This window comes from Panthera tigris, chromosome A2 (genome assembly GCF_018350195.1).
Source record: "Panthera tigris isolate Pti1 chromosome A2, P.tigris_Pti1_mat1.1, whole genome shotgun sequence".
Taxonomy (NCBI): Eukaryota; Metazoa; Chordata; class Mammalia; order Carnivora; family Felidae; genus Panthera; species Panthera tigris.
Genome location: NC_056661.1, coordinates 8921332 through 8925807, shown reverse-complemented (window position 1 = coordinate 8925807; position 4476 = coordinate 8921332). Strand labels below are relative to the sequence as shown.

The 4476-nt window shown below is 47.3% G+C and overlaps 1 non-coding gene across 1 annotated transcript; it reads right to left on the bottom strand.

Moving 5' to 3' along the window:
• Positions 1-1367: 1367 nt before the first annotated feature.
• On the bottom strand, positions 1368-1440 carry TRNAE-CUC. The gene has a single exon. It is a non-coding gene; the product is annotated as a tRNA-Glu (tRNA).
• Between the last annotated feature and the right edge of the window lie 3036 nt (positions 1441-4476).

Genomic DNA, 4476 nt, shown 5'->3' with positions numbered 1-4476 from the left:
CAGGGGAGGGGAGGGCAGGGTCAGTCTCTCAAGCGGCTCTGAACTGGCTTCAGAAAGCCAGGAAAGGAGCCTGGAATGGGGTTTCATTGTGGCTGGGGGGTTAGTGAAAAAACATTCAGCGACACTCGTCAAAGATGGGAGAGCAGATGGGCTTAAGACGGTTTCATTCAGAACCATCGTGACGGGTGTAGAGACACCTGTGATGGGATTTTCACAGGGGATGAGAAACGAGATGGGGTTCAACTCTGGACACAGCATGGGCAGGTGGGAGTTCATGGCCAGAGAACAGGGTGGAGGTCAGTGGATGGAAAAGGACTCAGAAAAATCAGGGGTAAGAGGGTTCTGGCTAAAACGACCTAACAGGATTCTTCCTGAAGACAGGCCAGGGTGATCACTTTCAACTGGGGGATAAGGGGGGGGGGGAGGGGGAGGAACTTGATCAGCTATCAAGGGTGGTCAGACATGGAGGGGGTGGGGAGGATTTTGGTTCAGCTGACCTAGCAGGGTTCTTGCTAAAACTGAATTTTACAGGGAGCTACCCAGATAGACCTACGAGAAGGTTTAGGAGCCTGACACAAGTTTGGTCAAGCAAAGAATATTTGTCGGGGGTGGGGCCAGGGCAAGAGTTTTGCACACAGGGACTTGTGTGCTTGGAATCTGAGGCCAGTGCCATATAAGGGAGCCTCTAGACTTTTTTTTTTTTATGTGTATTTATTTTTGAGAGTGAGAGAGAGAGACAGAGCATGAGCAGGGGAGGGACTGAGACAGAGGGAGACACAGAATCCAAAGCAGGCTCCAGGTTCCCAACTGTCAGCGCAGAGCCCGACGCGGGGCTCGAACCCACGAGCCATGAGGTCATGACCTGAGCTGAAGTCCGACGCCCAACTGACCGCGCCACCGAGGCACCCTGAGCCTCTGGACTTTCTTGTCACTTTGTCCAAGTGGTGGAGATAAGGGAAAGGGTGGGGGGGTGGTGAGGAGTAAGCGGTCAGCAAACATGAAAAGATGTGGAGTCTGGCTGATTATAAGGACACACATGGGTAAGAAGAATATTTCTACTTATTTCTATATAAAAATGGCTTATTTCTATATAAAAAACTAACACCAACAGGAAGTTCATGAAATGATCGACAGTGTGTATTTGGAGATGGCTGGAGTCACAGCACTGGAAGGGGCAGGATGTTTGGACAGTGAGTTTTCTTATGTTAAACTTTCTATCTCACGGATATACTTAAAATAGAAGTTGGTAGACACTGTGTTTTACTAGTTAGCAGTCTTTATTCAATTTTAACTTTTGTACATAGGAAACCATTCTAAGATTTAATTCCCTTTTTTTTTTTAAAGGTTTTATTTTTAAGTAATCTCTATACCCAACATAGGGCTCGAACCCACAACCTTGAGATCGAGAGTCCCACGCTCCACCAGCTGAGCCAGCCAGGTGCCCCAGATTGAATTCCTTTAAACACAGTTACAAAAGTGAAACCATAAAAAAATGAATATTTTCAAATCTTTTTCTTTTTAATTCTTTTAAGTGTTTATTTTGAGAGGGAGGGAGGGAGAGAGAGGGAGGGGAAGGGGAGAGGGAGAGAGAGGGAGGGAGGGAGGGAGGGAGGGAGGGAGAGAGAGAGAGGGAGAGAGAGAGGGAGAGGGAGAGAGAGAGAGAGAGAGAGAGAGAGAGAGAGAGAGAATATCTCAAGCAGGCTCCTCGCTGTCAGCACAGAGCCTGATTCAGGGCTCAAACTCACGAACCGGAGATCATGACCTGAGTCAAAATCGAGAGTGGGATGCTTAACCATCTGAGCCACCCAGGCGCCCCTAAATCTCTAAGTAGAAGGACATGTGGCATCATAGTTTGTCCTTCCCTTAGTTCAACACTGGGGTTATTTCCAGGAATAAGTAGCATATTCTAATGCGATAGGGGTTGGAATTTAGGTCCTTAAATGCACTGGATTTTCAAAGACTTACATAAGCTATAAGTAGCTTTCCTCACATCAATTAAAATAAGAATTCACTTTCTTTACCCTTTTATTTATTTATTTGGAGACCGAGAGGGGGACAGAGACAGACAGACAGCGCATGCAAGCGGGAAGAGGGGCAGAGAGAGAGAAAGAGATGATCCCAAGCAGGCTCTGTGCTGTCAGGGCAGAGCCCAATGACCTAGGGCTCGATCCCATGAACTGTGAGATCATGACCTGAGCCGAACAAGAGTCTGAGCCACCCAGGCATCCCCTTTACCCTTTTAAACGCCACTGTCCCCTAAGGCCATGCATAAACACTGATGTAAAAATGAAAAATTGTACCGGGAAGCTCAAGCACATTCATCTCAAACCTTTGCCTAAAAGGAACAAAAAGTTCTATTTAGTTCTGCAGTTTTCCCGTCTTACTGCCATCATCTCTCTCAATCAACTTACATTTTCAAGCCCAAGAAACTAACAAAAAAAATGTTATTTCTCCCACAGGGAGCAAAATTAAAGCGCTAAGGGAGACCAGAAGCAAAGGACTGCAATACTCAATCCATTAACGGAATCCGGAGAAAAGAAACATAAATATTGAGCTCAGCACAGACGAGCAGCCAGCTCCTCACAGGACAGAAGGAAAGTCACAGTCAGAGAGTCTCTTTAAAAAAAAAAATTTTTTTTAACGTTCATTTATTTTTGGGACAGAGAGAGACAGAGCATGAACGGGGGAGGGGCAGAGAGAGAGGGAGACACAGAATCGGAAGCAGGCTCCGGGCTCCGAGCCATCAGCCCAGAGCCCGATGCGGGGCTCGAACTCACGGACCGCGAGATCGTGACCTGAGCCGAAGTCGGACGCTCAACCGACTGAGCCACCCAGGCGCCCCGAGAGGGTTTCAAACACACTCCAGACACTTCCAGTGGAGACAGAATCCCTGGAGGTGGAAGATCCCTGCTAAGGTAGGGAGTGGGGCGGGGGGAGGAAGGATACCTGAGCAGCCACAGGAATGAACCCTGGGACCCCTGAACCCCCTCCCTCCCCCGGGGCCTAGTGGAACCCCTCTCTCCCTAAGGCTGCTGTTCTCCAAGTGAGGAAACTCTCAGCAGGATTCACTTGTAGGTTGTTACCCAAATGAACTCCCAAATTCACGAGCCCTAGCCCGGACACAGACCTCCCGACTTTCACAGGCTTTCTCAATACAAACAAATGACACTCCGTGCACTTACATGTGGATGCAAAACTCCAACCTGGGTCTAGACCCAGGACCAAGCGATCCACACTTACCTAGAAAGGGCATCTCCTCCCCACCCCTTTGTGCACAAGCACCCCCAGCTTTCCAGGCTCTGTAGCTTCTCTCCATATAAAGGCTCCTTCTAGGGGCACCTGGGTGGCTCAGTACGTTGAGCGTGTGACTTCAGCTCAGGTCACGATCTCACGGTCCGTGAGTTCGAGCCCCGCGTCGGGCTCTGTGCTGACGGCTGGGAGCCTGGAGCCTGTTTCAGATTCTGTGTCTCCCTCTCTCTCTGACCCTCCCCCGTCCATGCTCTGTCTCTGTCTCAAAAATAAATAAACATTAAAAAAAAAAATTAAAAAAAAAAAGAAAACCCATAAGTATTTATTACTTTCATAAAATAAGGATAGTAAACATTACTTCCATGGCAAGAAATTGTCCTATAAACAATCTGACTTGAATGCTCAAAGTGCTGGAATTATAGTTGAAATTGCTCTCCTTCCCCCTCACCAACAAAACAAAACAACAACAACAACAACAAAAAAACAACAGCGGGGCACCTGGGTGGCTCAGCAGGTTAAGCAACCCGGACTTCGGCTCAGGCCATGATCTCACGGTTTGCGAGTTCGAGCCCCGCGTCGGGCTCTGTGCTGACAGCTCAGAGCCTGGAGCCTGCTTCCGATTCTGTGTCTCCCTCTCTCTCTGCCCCTCCCCCACTGATGCTCTGTCTCAGAAATAAACATTTTAAAAAAAATTTTAAAAACGGCAACAAAACAGACCTCAGAATATTACTGCAACGTCTCCGGAAGAAAAACGAGAAACAAGAAATGTCAACACATGCGATGTGATACTAAAATTGTGTATATATATATATATATATATATATATACACACACACACACACATATATACGTGTATATATATGTATATACGTATGTATATACAGCTGAAATTCACCTTTGTCTTCCCTCTTTGGAAATATTTAATATGGTCTTTCTCAGTCTAGCACTTAAATACATTTTACATTTAATTGAAAACTGGAAACCAAAAAAAAGTGCCTGAGTGTTATCAAGGTGACAAACCTAGGGATGGGCAGTGCCCACAGGGCAGATCACCCAGGAAAGTCTCAGAGAGGAACGCCCACCCAAAGGAGTTCGCGCAACCTGCCTGTGCCCAGGAAAGGTCCTGGGGGGAGGGGCACAGGAGTTCCTAAAACGTAGCTCCAGGTGCTTACTGTCTGCTTCCCTCTCGTGTAAAACATCCAGACAAAAATCACAAGCGTTTCAAAT